This window comes from Psammomys obesus, unplaced genomic scaffold (assembly GCF_907164565.1).
Source record: "Psammomys obesus unplaced genomic scaffold, mPsaObe1.curated_primary_1811, whole genome shotgun sequence".
Lineage (NCBI taxonomy): Eukaryota > Metazoa > Chordata > Mammalia > Rodentia > Muridae > Psammomys > Psammomys obesus.
Window position 1 is genome coordinate 12398390 of NW_026596117.1, and position 20067 is coordinate 12418456.

Genomic DNA, 20067 nt, shown 5'->3' on the forward strand with positions numbered 1-20067 from the left:
GGACATTCTCTTGTGTGTTGAGGGATTCTTGGATGAACATAACCGGCATATTGCAGTGTCATCTGTTACTTACTTGGAAAAACATTTCTAAGCCTAACTCAACCCTAACCTGCTGTCTTTGACCCAGAATTCCAGACAGATTTCTCCAGTCTTCTAAAATCATAAACACCCAGTATTTGTGTTTCTAAGCTAATTTTTAAGCTACAGCAACAAAAAATTACATCTGGCATTTTGCAATCTTCTAAAAGAAGTTTTGAAAACACCTTTAGGGTGTGATTTATTAATAAAACTTGTATTGCTTTGTAAGGTAGTTCTTTCTGAATGGCACTAGACACCCATGCAATATCAGCACTCAAATCCCTAAAGTCCCCAAAGTGATATTAGGCATGCACTGAGAATGCATCTGGGATCCTGGGGAACTTGAAAGGTTCCTATGTTAGTCTTTAAGATGAAACATAAGGCTAATTAATAAAACATGGTGCTAAGCTCTGTGCCAAATGAAAGAAATATTTATTGGAAATAACTGAAATGACTTTTCTGCAGTAGGAAGGGCCCTCTCCAGACCCTCTGAAGAATGCTGAGTATGCACATATGGTTTCACTAATACATACTGAAGGCTTTGCCCAGCTTTCCAGAGCCCAGGCTCCTCAAGGACCACGGCTTTAACAGGGCACAGTCACGCACTCAGACAATATTAAGGTAGTGTGTTACCATCAGTACTCTCTAAGAGTCGAGAGGAATTGGAAAGCATGAATTGTCTGAGACTTAGTTTTATGAATCCAAATTAAATGAGCAAGGCCTTTGCTTAAATACCCATGTCTTGCTCAAAATTCTTCATAGCCTTTTTGTTTAGTTAGTTAAAAGAAAATGTGCTCTAGGCTACAAAATTCAGCTTAATGGGTTTCAGGTGGTTTTTATACTTGTTCACACACTGGGTTGTGAAAGATAGGGGCAGGTAAGCAGAATTATTTTCCCCTGACTCCATCATTGGGGAAGATACAAAACTTAGCTGTTCATAACTGTTTGGAGAAACTGAAGACATCCCACGAAACCAAGAGGACTCAAAATTAAAAACTCAGATCCTGGGTTAAGCGTTGCATGTGATTGTGTGTGTCCCTCTCTGACTCACCAAGAACTACTGCATCTTGCTCAGGAATCCCATTTTACAAACTATTTGACATTCACTCTGTCACAGCTCAGTCATCATTGGGTTGTGTATACTACCCCACCCACCCAAAAGACCCTGGGGTTAGAGAAACTGAAATATATGAGCCTTTCCAAGTGCATTACCCCTGGGAAGAATTTTGATGCAGTGTCAGTCACCTTGGGGCACTTTTTGTTTCCCTGATAAAGAATTAAAAACCAACTTATGTTTTCAGGGCAGTGTTCACAGAGTGCCTTTGTCTATGGTGGTTTTTTTGACCTGGTATTGAAGTAGATATTTATGGGGCAGTAGAAAGTGTTACTTTTAAAGATGTAGCTATACTCAAATTCCCCCAACTTGTTAGTAGTGATTCTAGTGTTACTACTCCCTCCTCTTGTCTCAATATGAATATATCTGTGCCTTTGGATTAGTTCCCCTACTGGGCTCGGTGGCATCACTGACTTCCTGTTTGGAAAGCAGACTATGATGTGAGTAAGACCTACTGTTGTGACGCCCACTGTCCACCCATGTTTTCTTTCCTGGCATCAGGTGAAGGCATGCAGACTAACTGTGTGTGTGTTCAGAACCAAGGCTGCAGCAAAGCTGCTTAAGAATGCAACACCACCAAGCGCTGTCTGAAACACCCTGGGCTTCTACACTGAATTTTGAAATAGTGTTTGGATCTTGCACATTCAGAACTCTTTTTGCTATTGTCAGCGTTCCCACAACCCACACTCCAGTGTCAGGCTCCACATGGGGCTGCAACCAATCGTGTAAGAACCAATCGTGTAACTGCTTCCCTTGGTTATGGAAGGTCGCCATTTTCATCATCTGAATGGTCTCGAGTCTCAAATATAGGAACTAATGGATTCTATAAATTAAAACCAACATATTATTGATGGGATCAAGGAAGTTGACCTTTCAGCTCCCAAAACTGGGAAGAGACCCTCGATGGCCCTCATGATTCCACACACAAAGAAACTACCGGCTGTCTAGACAGTACTTGTTATGGAAACATTTTAGCTTAAGTGTTAAGATTTGAGATGAGTGCTCACCAAGACAAAGTAAATGCATCTTCTTTGAACACATTCAACTACAATCATAAAGTTATTTTATCTGCTTTACAACATGGCTTCTCTTCTTCGCATGTAGGAGAAAAAAACGAGTCCTGGATGCCACTCATTAAAGATCACTGCAGTTATAAAGTTTGGGTGGATCCACCATGAAAACCAAGTCTGCATGTGGGCAATGAGAGGTGGGAAATGAGTGGAGCATTTGAATTTGGCCTTGTCAGATGCCATCACAGTAAAATAAGGGATCCGGTAGTTTACATTGGAGCCCTATTAAAATGACCTCAACGGGAGAGTGAGGAGTGGCACTCATAAAATTATGCTCACAGTGTGCTTTAGCAAGTATTTGTTTCCCCGTGTGGATTGTTTTAACTGTGCCTGTCATGTGTATGTCCCTGGAATAAATCTGGATGGAGCAGAGGCGGACACCATAGCACCATAGACTCACTGTTTCCCTGCGTTTGCTGGGTGGCAGGCTGAGCTGGCTGCTGACAAGTCTGAACAGTAGAGGGCAGTAGAGGAGTGTGAGTGCTCACAGCCCAGCAGAGGTCAAGCGCTCAAAAAAAAAAAAAAAAAATTAACATAAGCTCTGCTCATTTAAGATGACACTGTGTCCACTGGTGGCTAAAGAGGCTTTTCTTCTGTGGTAAATGCATCCATCTGAGGCAGAAATAACTTCCGATAATAACGGCTTTGTTAGGAACGCTGCTATTTACACTGATAAGTGAGCTATGTGCTTATTACGAGTTAAAGCTCTTTACTTTGGAAAACGGAAACATTCAATGAATTCTGTGACAGTGCTATTCCAAAGCAGGCCTGTGTGTAACTACAGAGGCAGAGACATCAAAACCAGTATCACATCAGTCAATGTCAACCTATAGTCAACATAATGGCATCTGAAACAATTTCCCAGTAAATATATTTGGTACTTGGGGCCGAATTCAAATGGATCACCATTCTGCTGTGCTTCCCTTGGTCCTAGTAAGTCTCTGTGGTTGGTAGTAGTAGGTGAAGTGATGCTAAGAATGGCAGCCAGGCCTTCTCAGTGACAGACAGCTTGCGGCGACACGGCTGCTGCTGACTCTGTGGCTGTGTGGCTAAAGCCAGTCCATTGGCTCCTTGTACTCATAGTTTTCCCACCTATAAACAATTCCACCCTCTGCCCAAAACTCATCCCTGAGTCCTTATTGTCAAATCTCCTTGAGTCCAATGCTGAAATATATGTATGCCAGACTAAGCATGATGGCCCATGCTTGGAATCCCAGCACTTAGGAGGTAGAGGCAGGAGGATCAGGAATTTAAGGTCATTTTCAGCTATAAAGCAAGTTCAATGTCAACCTGAGCTAAACAGGACCTGCCCTCAAAAGGCATGTGGGGGTTGGAGAGATGGCTCAGCAGTTAAGAGCAGTCCTCACTCTTGCTAGGATCAGGATTGGATTCCCAGCACCCACATTCTCTCCCCACACATCACTCCAGTTCCAGGGGATCATGTACTTTCTCTGATCTCCATGGACACTGCCTACACATGATGTACCTACACACACAGGCAAAATGCTCATACACATCAAATAAATTAATGAATTTTTTTAAAAAAAAAAATTAAGAACATAAAGTAAAATGAGAGGTAATTCTGAAGCCCATCGCTCCTTCCCAGGCCTCCTGTGCCACCCACAAGGAGTCTGTGCTTTCTTGCCTGCACCACAGCCAGAGCCTTTGCTTGTTGTCTTCTTCCTCCTGGCTCCTATGATACTATGTCTGAAAACATAGATGAGAATGGAGCCCTCCCTGGGCGGCACCCTTCCCCACTTCCTTTTAATCCTGGGACGCTACTGGAGACTGATGGGGGTCCCCCAAGCCTGTGCATGTCACTGCCTCACCCTGTTCCTGCTTCACATGCTTGCTGACTCAGCTTGCCTTCATGCTACTGCCTCATCAGAGGACTATGCGATTTGATGTTGTTGAACCCTCTGGGTCTGAAATTTTGCCTGTGTACTCAAGCGACTGTGTTCCTTTCTAGCTATGACCTTCTTGTTTCCTTCGGAAAGAGTGAATCTCTTGAATTTGTCTTTCCATAAATTTCTACCAGAATTGATCCTGAAATAATATGAGAGGTTAGCCACAGGCCCACAGAAAAATACTCCCTGGAATAGGAATCTGCAAGCTTTGAAATGCTGTGTATATGCTAACAACAATGGTCTCAATTAATATAGGGTTTTTGTACTTCTTGAGATGTCCTAAAGCAGCAGTTCTCAACTTGTGGGTCCCGGCCCTTCTTGGGGGTCCTCTAAGACCATATGCATATCAGATGTTTACATTACAATTCAGTAGTAATTGTTATTGTAATGTTTACATTACAATAACAGTAGTAAAATTACAGTCATGAGGAAGCAATGAAAATGAGGAACTGTATTAACTGAGGAACTGTCTTAAGGGGCTGCAACTTTAGGATGCGAACCAGTGCAAAGCTTATCATCCCCAAAGGGCGGAGACGTTGTACTTCATAGAAGGTAAGCGCACTGATTGAGCCCTCACCAATTTCTGTCTGGATGCACCATTTTCTTGTGGAATTCTAAACTCTTTTGTAATAAAGTGTGATGCTTTTCTCAGAAGCATGACCACAGTTCCAAGTATCTAGTTAGACTGTCAGGCACCCAAGCCAGAATTCTTCCATTTCCTGGTAGATGCTCTTACACCAGTATGCCGTAAAAAAAAATGGAGGTGAATTTTTAAACTGGGTTTATTTATAAACTGAGCCAGCTCCACGTCAGTTCAATCAGTTTTCTGCATACTTCAGCTAAATACCTTCTGGGTGCTGGACACCATTCCAAGTACAGGCTAGGAACTGAGCAGACCCTGGGCTAAGCCCTCAGAGGGCCCACAGTGTAGCACACAGACCATATGTAGACAGATGTCGGAAACTGAGTGAAGTGACAGCAGGTAACGTGAACTCTAGACTAACAAAGGGTGGCCACTGAGCTGGAGGTTATCAATGAAACAGAATGGGTGAATGGTATTTACCAGCCAGAAAGGATACAGGTGTCCAAGAACAGCAATCAGGTGTGCAGAAAGACTGGAAGTACGTGGTCCTGTGGGATTCAGGAGGGTGTCAGCACAGCATGAAGGATCTGGTGTGTTCCTCCTGCTCTCACAAGCTTCATGCTCAATCCCAGGAACATAATTAAAAGCTGCTTTGTTGCACCCACACTAAGCCATCTCACATGCCATAAGTCATTCAATTCTCAAACCTCTGAGGAGACCTCTGCCTGGCAGCCTCTCCTTAAGCATTGCTCTGCTAGAATTCTGCCTCTAAGAGGAGAGTGTCCTTGATACTGGGTGACCTTGGCAAAGGACTGATTGCCCCTGAACCGCATCAGCTACGAATTAGATCAGACCCAACACTTGGGGCTGGGACCTGCCGTCTTCAATCTCATCATTGTGATCAGAGCCCATGGTTCTAAGTAGTCATTTTTTTAATTTTAAAAGGCAGTGGAGTGGGAGGAGGAGAGTGGAGGGGAGTGGAGACAGGCTGTGCTTTCATCTCCAGAAGAAGCTTACCTTCGGTAGGCACTTTAGGTGGGAACCTTAGAGTGGATAGAATACGGGAAGGATTAGTGCAGGATGATGAAAAGCTAGAGGGAAGCATGGAACAATGATGGGGAAAGATGCTAGGCAACCGAGAGTGAGTGGGGAAGGATGATAGGAGAGGAAGCTTTTGATTGGGTGGGTGTGCTGAGGGCAATGTAGGGTGAACACACACAGTTGGATATCTTGAAATATGTGTCTTCAGCTTCCTTCCAAAGGAAAATACAAGTGTTTTAGTTTCACAAGTTTCTGTTCAGTATGTGTCTCTTCCTCTTGAGTGTAAATAATTGGAATTGGCTATTTCCCAGTGACAAGGTTCAGTGCCAGGACAAATGCCAGAACCCTGTTTGGGTGCTCTCCATAGCAGTCTTGTGTCTGCGAAGGCTGACCTTGTTATCTCAGGATTGATGGTTTTAATTACTTCTGGGACTTTTCAAATGAAGCAAAGTGGGGTGCATGCAAACGAGGCTCCAGCTGACTGTGGAAAGTTTCCCCACTGTATCTGTGTACATTTGAAATTATGAGAATAGAAATCTTCATGTGAGTATGAACTTCTAATGCACATAAGAAAATTTGATCTGATTGTGTATCCTTTTTATAAAAATAAGCCCAGAACATCCTGGAGGTAGTAGAGACAGAGGTAATAAGGGCTATGTCATTGCCCAAGCTCCTGGCAAGCCTGTGGCAGCTGGGTACTCAACCATCTGCTTCAGAGAAGTTCCCTTCACCCAGGGACAGAAAAGCAGAACTTTAGCTTTCCTTAGCACTTTTAAATTCAATAATACATTTTCTGTATTCTCTTACTTTTAACTGCCCTGTCAAGAATTGAGTTCATTCCCTGTGTGACACTTCCCATACCTGCCACCTTTCAATGTTTCTTCTCTCTTGAGGACCAGAGGCAGAGAGCTCTGTGTGCTTGCTCATAAGCACCCGCCCTGTAAGCACACACTGCTGAGGTTCAGATTTGGCAGTGTTTACCCAGAACTGCTGTCTCCTCTAGTTTGTTTGCTCCTTTCAGAGCAGAATATGGCCTGCTAAATATCCAAGATTAGTGGTAATAAGTACTCAATAACTAGACAAACAAGCTTTAAAGAAATAAACTACCTGCACAATTTGATACCTTCAAAACATAGCTACTATTTGCTGAGCTTTTGTATGCCGATGTCGTGCCGCCTCTTCCTGTGTTTCGTTTTGTTCTGTTCTGTTTTGTTTTGTTGACTCTCTATGGAGTCCAGTCTGGCTCAGAACTCTCTTATGTTTCACAGGCTGGCCTCAAACTCATAATCCCCCTGCCTCAGTACTCATCTACCCCCAGTGCTAGAATTAGAGTCATATGCCATCACATCCTTGCATTTAATCCTAACAACCACCCACAGAGTGCTTCCGTTTTCCACGTGGGAAGGTTGGGCTGAGATGTGGAGAACTGGGGCCTCTTCCCAGTCCTGGTGGGAGTGTTTGCCAGCACCTTGACACTTGTGTGGACATTGCATCCAGTGGTGGGGAGAGCAGTGGCAGCGCTCTGCAGACTCATGTCTGGCCTGTGACGACACACTCTCGCTCCACGGTATTCCACTGTTGCCTCAGCTGTGACCCTTGCAGCTTCTGGACCTCCCCACTTGCATTGGCCCGGTAGCCTCAAGCCTTTTCTCCCTCACAATGATGATTTGCTCCCCCCAGTGCCCTCCCACATCACTCCTGCCAGTTCTTCAGCCAGCCGCCCCATGAGGAACTATTGGACATTTTCTGCACCTAACTCTACGGCTCATAGCTGAACCAAAGAGGACGTTCTCTGTAGCTCGTCCTTCTGCACTATTGGGTGCAGACAGGATGTAGGTAAATGCCACCCTGCATCTTATTTTGAAATTTAAGTGCCATTCAGTGACCGCTAGGAGTCAACCTTCTCCACCATAGGGCACAATATCATGGACACTTAGCACTGTTAGACTGTTAGATAGTGTCCCAAGCCCTCAGCCAAATTCCATTTCATTAACAAGGTCTGTCCTCTGCAGTCTAGTCAGATGGAAGTAGCCCCTTCAGACCCTTAGTGATGCTGCGACTCATGTATTATAGAAGCACAGCCAAGCCCACCCACCCCCACCTTGGAGTTTGAGAAGAATGAAAACAGGTATGGAAGTGGCCACAGTGAGAGCTCTTTACCTCGGACTCTGCTAATGGGAGGGCTAGCTTGCTACTCCCCTCCCCCAACCCCACTGAGAAAAGGAATGCACACGATAGTTTGTTGAGGTGACCCAGCGCAGGCAGGACTTCAGCCACCTCTCCCCACAGACCGTACTAAAACCTTTCTGCACCCTCTCTGGAGAGGCGTGAATGGTGAAGCTGCTGGGAGCTGGAGAGCTGGGCAGCTGGAGAGGCTTGCTCCCCTGTTAGTGCTTCTCTCACCCCTCATAGCCTTGGGGAGGCCAGCTGTTGGTGGAGGGTGTTTTCATTCCTGAGGCCTACTGGCTCTGACTTGGCTCCGCTCAGCCCTGTTGTGGGTTCTTGGGTTCCCTGAGTCCAGTGTGTGCTGCAGATGTCCTTCCCTGCCTGAATGGGTCAGTATATCAGGGGTCGCTGTGGTCCTGGGCAGCACCTTGCTTGCTGCATTTGGAGATGCTATTTCTCATTAAAGAGACGACAGATGAGCAAAGGGCAGCCCCAACTGCCTACGACTGACCTTCCTGTGGCTATTCCCTGCCCCTTTTAACCAATGCTTGTTAACCAATGTCTGTCATCGTGACACAGCAGGCGCATGTTCTGTCTCAGGAGACTAGCATACTTCTGTGCCTTCCCCATAGGCTGAAACTCAGCTTGCTGCTTTCTCAGCAATGCCTTTGTGTGAGTCCAAGCCCTGGGGATAATCTGAGAAACTCCATTGTCATTCCTATTCATTTTCATGTTTACGTGTTGTCCTCGGTCCCAGATTCCCAACCACTACTATTCTCTGGAACTGTGCTTGCACCCCACATTGTCAGTGCTCGCTTTTACCCCAGGAGCACAGCCTTCACACGGGGCCTTGAAGAAGCCTGTCAGGCCTCACTCACTGCATTCCTGACTCCGGCCAGCAGAGGGCTCTGCTCACCATAGTCTCTCCTGGACTCAAGAGGTCAGGCAGGGCAAGACATCTGAAATTGCCATAGCTGCGGGAGAAGAGCTGCAAATTACAGACTAGCTGTTAAACACTCTTCCTGGAAGGAGTGCCCGTGACCTCGGCTTGCTTTCCACCAGCCAAAGGCAGTCAAACCGCAAGCCCAGTTCAGGGGGGTGTAGTTTTACATACGCACAGTATCCTGTGTGCAGAAAGACAAAATGGAATATTTGAGAATGGCCTTTATAACTCCAAAAGTGTGGTATTCTGTCATGAACTATAATTCACCAAGCCATTTTCCTGCTCGTGGATAGAAGCAGCAAGCTACGGGACTTTGGAACTTACATTTGAATGTGTTTTCTTGCATCACCCTCAAGTAACAGTTGGTTGTCTGAACAGGAGACGCCTAGTGTGCGCAGTTCCCCCGCCTCTCGCTTACACAGATGCGCACATACACACCCACACACGGTCTGCTGCCAGCCCCTGTGCAGCTGCTCCCTCCCCACGCTGCCTAGTTCTGCCCTCCAGCGAAGGCACCATAAATCAGAGCTCTTGTCGTATCACTTCAGGGGCCCGACCACCTCTGTAGGAGCTTCCTGTTTCCCAGGGGAGAATTGACAAGAGCACCTGTCTACCAAGACAGCCAGCCGCCACTGCACACCGCATACATGCTAAACACATCCGTGCCCACACATCCGACCACCTGTTTGCCCCGAAGCCATGATGGGAGATCAGACACCAAAGCCCAGCCTTGTGATCCAGCCGAAGGCACCTGTGTTCGGATTTGCATGCTTTTCAGCTGAGCTTGGCACCCTAGGCACGCTAGGTGGGGAGGAGAAGCTCCCCACCACAGCCGCCAGCTCTTTGCCTTTCCCTGGGAATGCCTTTTGCGCCCAATGCCTAAAATGCCAGCAGTTCCCTCTGCACAGCCAAATGACAGCACCCACATCCCTGTGTCTGCCATGTCCAACTGAGAACAGAGATGACTTCAGAAGTGAACAGAAGACACCCTGACATTTGTGCTGCTCTTAGGCCGATGGTGGCACCTCCCTACTATAAAATGTCTTCCACTAATCCAAGCAAAGGAATATGGTGGCTTGGACAGTGAGTTGTTTCGTACTTCCAACCTTCCAACAAAGTAAAATGTTGGTGGAATATTAAAGACCCCTGAGTTGTCCTGGATAATTATGTTTAACTGAAACATTAATGACTGAGAAGACTAGCTGACATTAAGTTGAAACTAGCAACTAGATCCTTACTGATGTGTGATGGAGGGAAAGGGGGAAGGGGAGACTCATGCCAACCAGCAGAAGAAGCGGGGGCTCCTAAGCCTAGGTGGTCAGTAGGTAAGGAACGGGCACAGCTCAGAAATGCTGGCACCATGAGACCCAAATGGACAAACAGTGCATTGGAGAGAGAGTCCAAAAGGAAAAAGCCGCAGCTGTGGTTCAGTGAATAAATGTATTAGGGTGTATTAGGAGTAACAGCCACCCCATGGAAGGAGAGCCAAGACTGGCAGGCACTGAAAGACACCGCAGGATGTTTGGGACTGCCTTGTAGCAACGGAAGTCCCTTTGAAAGTCACTGTACCTTCCTGTACTGTGGTACCCTATAAAACGGAATCACATAAGCTAGTGCCCACCTTTCAAGGAAGTCATGAAAATTAAGAAAGATAGGTAAATTGGTTCAACAGGGACTGGTAATTAGTGTTTTCACAAGATCTCCTAGGAAGTCTTAGATCTCAGGTGCTAAGAATCTGAGGACAAGGTCTCAGAACTAGGAACTGGCTGGGTTGAGCCTGAAGTGGAGAGTCAATGAGAAGCAAGAATGCAGCACAGTGGGCGGAAGGTGACGGCTGCTCCTTTGCAAGTTGGCAGCGGATGCTGGCTATGGACAACACAGGAGCCTTGAACACTGTCTGCTGGCCACAAAAGGTTGCATGTATGCCAAGTACGCAGACTCATAGAGACAGAAATTAAAGCAGGAATTGACTGAAGCTGGGGGTAGGAGGATCAGGGAGTTCTTGCTTAACGGATAGAAAGGTTTTGTGCAAACGTTGTCTCTGTAGAGACAGTGATAATGGCTGCATAGCAGTGAGACGTACTTCCCACAGTGACCGCACCCTCCTTCTTTTCCCAACGCTGGCATTTAACACAGGACCTCCATGTGCTGGGTAAGGCCTCAACCATTGCCCTGCACCCCAACCCCCCAAACTAACCCATGTTAAGATGGTTAATTCCTTTTTAAAGGAAATCCGTCTGAGGCACATAGTAACAATGTACCATGTTGATATCAGATGTGAACCGTAAAGAAAACTGTGTACAGAAATATACGAGAAACTTTTACTACCTCCTGGCAAGTGTGGTGCTGTTCTGTTTGTAATGTGGGTGCTTATGAAGTGGTTCTATTAGACTGCCATATCCGTGAGTTTTTCATTGTTAGATTTAATTTCTAAGTGCACAGAACATTGTTACTAACTGTGGTCCCTGTCCTGTACAGTGATCTCTGAAACTATTTCTCCTGCCTATGTGTCTATGTTGTATTTTAACCAACTCTTGGAATCCTCCCATTCACAATATTCCTTAGTAAATCAAAAACTGTTTCCTAAAGGTTATATTTTTTAAAGATACGATTAAGAAATGGTTGACATTGCAGAAAAGACTATCATTAGCCTGAAAACGGGTTGCAAATGTGGTCTGCACAGTAATGTGAGAGAGAGGAGAGGGACACAGTGATGGGTGCATGGTGCCCACTGGCCCTGCCCGGAAAGGGCCAGGTCACCGAAGGAGTGTGTGCCCTCACTGTTCTCACTCTGCACCTGTATACAGGAAGCCTCAGGACAGACACATTAATCAGTCACGTGCCTCGTATTCCAGATGGGAGGGCCGCTAACCCACACCCTCACACCCTTTCTTAGCGCGAAGCAGAACGCTGAAGTGAAAGGTGGACAGAATGGCATGGTGCGGAGCATGAGGTGGCAGCTGCAGGCCGGGTAGCCTGGTGCAGACCCAAACTGTCAGGACTCAGCTTGCCAAGTACTGATAGAGCGAGCCAACCAGCTTTCAGGTTTATGGGACTGTGTGTCTTAAAACTTGTCTTGTTCTTGTCCCTAAAAGCCTTTAGGAAGCCTTTGTGACTCAGATTCAAATACAACACATACTTACCGCCCAAGAAAATCTGGTTTGGGCCTATTTGCTTGTTGCTTTAACTCTTATAATAACTGATGCTATTGCCACAATATCATAAAGAGAAAGTCAAGTCACATGAGTAATCATGACAGCAGAAGAAACCAAGCTACGGCCTTCCTGTCATAGCTATAAAGAACGAACTGTAAGGTTTTTAAGCTCCTCTTGTAACTTCTGTCAAGCCAGGTGGAATTAAATCACACAAGTTTTGGCCAAGTATATGGTGGTAGGGTGACCACCTAGCCTGGTCCAGCCAGACATGCCCTTTACAGCAAAAGGTGCGAAAGGAAGCATGGAGAGCATGGAGAGCTGGGTACAGACCAGCCGTAACATGTGGTCTTCTCACTTCTTCTGGGTGCCTGCGCTGGCAGCGGTGTGGGCACTATTGAAAATATCTTCACAGGACTTGAGGAACAAGGCACAAACAGAATACGAGCAGCGGACACGGACGAGGGTAAGGAAGGAGTGGGTGATGTAGGAACTCGGCAGGGGGCACAGAGTGAGTACTAGTGTGGTAGGGGCATGACTGAGGGAACGCACACTCAGCAGCTAAGCTAATGAAAGTGGGTGTCAGGAGGTGATAGCTTAGGGGCAGTGTGACCTGGGCTAGGTGAGGAAATCAATAAACATGTGAGAAGTCATATGCTGAGAAAGATGGCAGTGCCTGACATCTTACATGTGTGAACTTCCAGAATGTACTTCATTTCCTGGAACACTTTTGAAATGTGATACTCAGAAAAAGGAAAAAAATACATGCTAGGATACAGATATGGGAAGATTAACATTGACACCTGATAGTCTTTAACTCAGCCTCTACCCAGTGATGGCTGTGGCACATGTTTTAGAATGAAAGGTTGCATCTTGGAATAGATACTTGTGCATGTGTGTCCATGTCTGTGTCTCTGCCCATGTCCGTGTCCATGTCATGTCCCTGCCTGCATGTGTGTGTGTGTGTGTGTGTGTGTGTGTGTGTGTGTGTGTGTGTTGCTTTGGTTATTATGTAAGTCTTTTGATTTTTGTGTCTGTCACCATCCATTCTGCTTTGAATCCATAATTAACATTTTTTTTGTAACTCTTCACAGCTTCTGTGTGAGGCTTTCCCCATTGTGGGATGACCACAGTACAGTTTTCTAAACTGCATACTAAGTTACCACGGTGCTGTTAATTTGTTTAATACACCTATCTTAGAGCATCTTGTTACATGCTGAACCATCCTTAGAAGTGTTCTAACAAAAGATGATCAACCAACTACACTGGCTGGGAGTTTGTCATTAGGACCAAGGGTCCCTTCTGACTCTGAGTCAGTCCATTTATTTGTAACCTCCAATGCTTTTGGCAATTGATGTGGATTATAATAACGGAATGTTTTGTCTTCATGTTTCGAGCCAATTTTGTTGAGTGTGAGCTATTCATTGAGTAGAGTGAAAAAGTCAAGCCAGTAAGCTTACAGCTCTAATAAAACATGCCTAGGCATATGTATGGAGACAAACAGGTCTTGCAGAGGCCACCAAAGAAGATACTAGTTTCTGAAAATGGAGGCATTCATACTATCACCAAATGTCTCCCTCTCCCGCTTTGGAAATTTTGGACATGTTGGTTAAAGCAATTGGTAGTTACTATTAACCAATGACTTAACAGGGGCTCAATCCAGCCTTGGAAGAGAATAGCTTGGAGGCTTACCATCTCCAAAGTTTGTGTGCAGATCGTTAGAAAGTAGCTTACTCTAGGGAAAGAGATGCTGGTTTTCATTAATCTATTGTTGAGATTTTCAATGGAAATAATTCGATAAAGTCTGTGTGTTATTCTTTCTTTCAGTCAATCACCACAGAATAACGCAGCACAGGAAGGACAGCTGTGTGACTAACCCTTCACACCCAGCTCCAATTTTTTGAAGCATTTCTTGATTTTCCTGTATTTAATTAACCATTTATGAAACAACTCAGTGTAGAACTCTGAAGTTTCATAGTTACTGTGCCTTGCCCTTGCCCGACTGATGGGGAAATTAGAAAGTTTCCTCCTGCCCCATCACTTGCTTGTTAAGGGTGTGAGGCTGTGAGAGAGCCGAACTGTCATTAATTACGGCTAGAAGAGAGAGGGAAACGTAACTGAATTCGTTTCATGGAAAAACCTTTCTTTTTTTCCCCTTGTGGTACTGAAGATCAAACCCAGAAGTTTGAACATACAAAACAAGAGGTCAGCCACCACGCTGTGCTCCCCTCAGCCCTTCAGAGAGCTTTAGAAGATGATGGAGCTCGTAACTGTGCCTTAGACACTTCCATTTGAAGCAATTCCATTTTGGATGAAGAACATGAAGGAGGATTTTTTTTTTTAATGTCAACAAGAACATGGGTTCTCTCAGAAAGTTAGATTGACTTTGAACCTGGCTCTAAGGAAGAAAAGAGAAGTCAACTTGGAGGTCTAATAGGAAATACTAAATGCGAAAGGATTAAGTACGTGCAAACATTTTCGAAGCAGTGGAAGTGTTAGTGACCTCAGATAGTCTCACTGTTCCTCCAAACTGCTTCAGGAAAAACCAGTGGCAGAAACAATAACAATGGAGGAGCCCGGAAAGCCTCAATAATAATTTCACTGTGTCACTGTTAACTGTTTTTTGCTTAATTATTAACCAGAACATTTCTGATAACCACTTGCAAACTTAGGAAGTTCCATTTTTCCCTTTTAATGGAGGGTAATTAAAATGCCTTAGTGGTAATGGAGTACTTCTGGAGACATCAGCTCCGTAAAACGTGTGTTTGTTTAGGAACTTCTTGATTTGAACAAAGCCAGTGTTTGTGTGTTGCGCTGTTGGAGGAGAAAGAGGCCGTCCATGAGCTGTATATAAACAAGTCTCTTTTGTGTGGTTTTCGGGCAGTGGCCGTTCTTTATATTCTGTCCCTTTGGGCTCTCAGCCAAGTGCAGAGCTTTTGCTGTGTCATCCATGGAGATATGTAATGTGAAAAAGAAAGATTCAGAATGACTGTGATAGTAAAATACTGGATAAGCTGTCCTGGGCAAAGGCATTAGAATTCACACAGCCAAATCCCACCAGGAGAGCCTTGGGTGAGGCTGGTTTCCTATACAGATGGGGGTGGGGTGCAGCTTAGCCACTGTGTCAGACTGTCTCTTGGGCTTGCTGCCTCCCCTAAATGGTTAGCATCATAGCATTAGAACAATGATTGCCTGGCTTGTTGCCTCAGCTTCCTAAGACTGTGCTTAAAGAAAATGACCTCCACCGTACTCACCAGCCCAGTTGTGCCATCTTCAGGGGGAAATTTTGCAAGCTGCAGATTAAGTTATTGAGGAAAATTGCTTCACCTCTACAAAAGGGAATCTTTTACGTTAGCATTTCCAGAGGACACGCTGATAGCATCAGGAATTGTAAGTTGTCAGGGATGAATAGTATTCAGGCTGAAAGGGCATATCAAGCAAGGTCATTTCTGCCATGGGTTGATCTTTGTGTTAGGTGCCTCTTTAGTCACTTAGTAAATGAGGTGGAGTTTTTTTGTTGTTGTTGTTGTTTGTTTTTTTGTTTTTGTTTTGTTTTGTGTGCTTCATTTGCAACCCTGACCTGCTCCTGAACCAGAGAGCTCAAGAGTTGGACAGGTCCTCAAAGCCCAGTCCAACCCCTCTGCCCACTCCTTTAGAAGTCTCAGGGGAAAATCCATCCTCTCCTAAACCTGTTCCAAACCTCATTTCTACCAGTGGAACAACCGTCCTCTTCATTCTTAGCTACAGGGCCTAAACATCATTTGTCCTTGTCCTGCATTCCTTATATCTGTTCACCAACATAGTATCAGCTCTTCCTATGTATCATTCCCAGCTCCCTTTCCCAGTCTCACCAGTACCCCCAGCCTGTCCTCAACTGCTTGGACTATGACTGTTTTTCAGTCTCACCCCTTCTAAACCCATGCTACACACGATCCTCAGCTCCTGCCCGCCACGTGGAAGCTTCAGGTGGAGAGAAACCCATGAGTTATCTTTCTCTGCTTCCATCACACAGGAGCTCAGCTGGAATACCTCCTTTTTCATCTGTACTTTTTTTTTTTTAATTTAGAAGAACTTAGAAACAACTTCTTGGCTTTACATTCATCCCTGTTCTCTGCCAGAGTCTGGCCCCATCTCACCTCTGATCTTTCAATACCAGTCAATATGGCTGCTCTTCCCACTGTTTCGTGGATACCCTCACAGGGTTTCTGCCTCCAGATTACAAACAGCTCTTAGTCAACCCAAATTAGCTCAATACAGTAAACTAAAATGACTGGCTCATAATAAAAAAAGGAGTAGGGTCAGCTCTCATTCCCATTGTCTCTGTCCTCAGGAGTCTGACATTATCTTGATTCTGCTTTTCTGTTTTGCCTTCCCTCTCAGCTTCCCCCATCCATGTGGTAGCAAAGCCAGCACCCATCACAGCAGTTCTGTCCTCTGGTCATGCAACTGCAGAAGAAGGAGCACTTTCCTCCCACAGTGGCTCCGGCAAGCTGGTGTAGATCCGTGGCCTATTACGGTGGCTGGGCAGATAGTGGGCTTTGTTTGGCAAGGTCAAGTTTGGTTCCACCTGAAATACGTTTAAGGAAAATCAGAGTAATGGGATCATTGGGACTAGAGATGCAGTTCTGTTCTTCCCTCTCCCCAGCCCTCAGCCTCTCCCCTAAGGCCTGCGTCGCACTCCCTTCCCCCAGGATGCCACCTACAAGACTCCTGGTCTCTAAGCCTGGGTGCTGAAGTCTACACTTTTCTAGCCTACATCTTTGTTTTCCTCTAAGCATCTGGGATGGTGCTTTGCATAATCAACACAGTGAACTTTTGTTGGTGAAAGTGGTATGGGGAGGGGGTTCGGGGGCAGCTGTGGTATGGTGTGGTGTGTCTGTGTAGGTGTGGGTGTGTCAGAGAGAAAGGGGATGTGTACTGGAGGAGATACACACCTTCGTGGAAACATGTCTGCAAGCAGTTCCTAACCCGGAGGCTGCGTGATGATGGCAGCATCTTTCCACCTGGGTAACTAGATGCCAGCCTCTGTTAAGGAGCTCTTACGCTGGGGAGTAAGATAATGACATCCCCGAGTACCCAGAGTGCAGGTTGTTTTGTCCATCTGCCTTCAGTTTCAGCAAGAAAGGACAAACGTCAGTGAGTCAAAATGAAAAAAATAGAGACGGGGTCTTTTTTTTTTTTTTTTTTTAAAGGAAAGTAATGGCATAAATTAAGAGGAAAAGCCAAGTCAAGACTGTGGCCAAAGGTGAGGCCTACTTGCTCTGAGGGAAAGTAAACCTGTTGGTCTGGTGTTGAACAGTTAGATTCTTGCTATTTTCCCCTGCAAGTGTTCAGCTAGGAATCCCCCCCACCCCATGTGCTGTAAGTGTTCTCTGATCTAATGACCTCTCCTTAGTAACTATTTCCATATGCTTGGTCACTTTTGTTTGTAAAACAACGTAAAGAAAATTCTTCTAACCAAGGTCATGTCACCTTGCTTTGGTGACATGATGACAGGAATTTGTTTGGAATCTGTTTTAGAGAAGGAAGAACTTGCCTGTCATAGAAGAAGCAAGATCATTATGTTGAATAAGTCTGATCTAAAAAGAAGGTTTTTGGGGTTTTAGAGTTAACTTTGGAGCCAATGAAAGAGAAAACCTTGCATTCTTGAAGTGTTTCTTACTGAGGGAAGCCATAGGCCATTCTAAGAGTTACATGAGACTTGGGAATCATGGATGTTGGTATCTCAGATTTAAGTATACTTAAGAGTCGGCTTGGGTTCTTGTGAACAGATAAGTTACTGGGTCTTGTCCCCAGAGATCTGAATTCTGTAGCTCTGGAATGGGGCCCAGATTACACAGGGTGATTCTGCTGAGAGAGCTCCATACATCTTCCCTGGGGACCCTTACCCAACCATGACAGGCAAAGAAACTGTAACTGTGTAATTCATGCAGCCACTAGGCCAAAGCTGCTGTCCTCACTCTGTCCCACAGCCTTGATCCTCTTCCTCTCCTAGAAGAAGCAGAGAAATACAGTGGTTGAGAGTCAGACTGCTGACATCCCAGTGGCAGCTGTCCCCCTCCAGAGTAAGACCTCACATGGGCCACTTCACCATATTAAAGTTGGGTTCCTAGTAAGGTTGAACTCATAGCATTATCTGTTGTTCAGTATAGAGAGGATTCCATATGCTAATACATGTAATCACTTCAGCTAATAAAAATGAGTTTATAACTAAGTATGATATCAGCTTATGGCTATCATTTATAGTAAATTAGCTCCCAGATTGAACTGTTCCTACCCACAGAATTTTCTAGAAGGTACAAATGTCCTTGGGAGCCATGAGTCCTCCAAAGCTGTGGAAAGACCCTTTCCTAGCCCAACCTGAAGTCCCTCCTGACATTCTGGCAGCCTATGACTGGTGGGTGAGACTTAAATGTCCCCTGCTGTGAGCTTTTCTTCTGTCCCTGGTGCCTGTGGTGGGGGTGGGGGAGGAAGGGTGAGTAAACCCATCTGTCTCTGGACACAGGGGTATCAGATCATGGGAAACAGACTAAAGCCCGCTTTGGGGGAACCACAGAGAAGGTCAACACTCAGACCCCTGAGTCCTGTAGAAAACATCACTATGTGGAGAACATTAGTGCTGGAAGGAACCTCAAAAGTCATCTGGCCCAGCACCCTCCCTCCCACCATTAAGAAGTGAGAGAAAGACCCGCTGGAGACAGGGCTGGGACAAGAGCCCAGTTAATTCCCTTCCTGGCCCGAAATAAACAAACACGCAGAGCCTGCCTTATAATGTTAACAAAGGGCCTCACAGCCCAGGTGGATTTTAATATGTAAGCCCAAGTTCATGACCTTGTAATAAAAAGGGGGATCAAGTGTGTACACATAGGTGCACTTCATAATTCGACTTAAAGTGTCATTGTTTTTCCTCCCACCTTGGGGAGTAAAAATAGCCCTGCCTAGTCTGAAGGAACAATTTGGATGCAATAAGAGAAAATGAGCCTTGTTTCTTTGTGTCTGACTTGATTCCTCATACACAATGAGCCTGTGTTCCGAGGGGGGCCTGGAGATGGCCACTGGCTCATAATCACCTCTACTGTTGAGCTAACTACACAAGGAGACTCAATGTGGAGTTTAATGGAACTCCTTTTTAAAAGGGTACCTACTGGCTCATTAATTAAAAACAGCCATTGCCGAGCACTGCTAGCTTGGGTTTATACTAACAAGTGAGAACGTGAGTATGGCCATGGTCTGCTGTAAACCTACTTCTACCTGGTGAGGACGAGGGCCTGGCACGTAACGCTGTGGGTGGAAGTCTTGGTGCTGGGGACAGACTCCAGTGGAGACTGAGTGGGAGAAAGTGGACACAGGGCAGCCTTTTTGCTGACAGATCTCTCCAAGGGAAGGTTCCCCAATTAATTTTCTCTGGTTTTCGAGTCCAGTGTGTGCCTGCCATTGTATGGGTGGACTAGAAACAAAGCCTTGCAAATGCTCGCGGAGAGTGATGGCTGTGGGAGCCCTGGGCTATTCAGGGGCTTTGTGAGGGGGTCACCCGGGATTTGGAAGAGCCCATAAAGTGCCATGTCAGGAAGAACTGTTGCTGGTCTCAGCAGCCGATAGCTGCCAGCAGCTGCCAATGGTTTTTGTTGTTGTCTCTTTTTAAACTCAGACCACATAGTGCTCGTCTCCTGCTGTTTCTTGAAACAAGCTCTCAGAGTAGCAGAGAGTGGCAGTTCTCCAGATGTTGTCACTTTCATGTTTCTCCGTGCTTTATCCGGTGTGCCAGGGTCACGATGTAAATGAAGTCTGCACACAGTGCTCTTCTGCCCTGCTGTGCCTGTCCTGGGCCTGCTGTCACAGTACTCTGTCCAGTTCTGGCATTCCCCAGCCCTTATGTGAACAAGCCTTCTCCTATGGTACACCACATTTGATTTTAAAACTCAGGGAAGTTTCTGGAATTGTAGCTTGTCTTGATCCGCTTGCCCTCCCTAGTGGGACATTAGTCTTCCTGGTCATAGGAGTTCCCCAAAACAC

General features: G+C 45.6%; 1 protein-coding gene across 2 annotated transcripts in view; it reads left to right on the top strand.

Annotated features, from left to right (window-relative positions):
* Scfd2 (sec1 family domain containing 2) overlaps positions 1-20067 on the top strand; it is a 247815-nt gene that overhangs the window by 154822 nt on the left and 72926 nt on the right. The window lies entirely within an intron of this gene.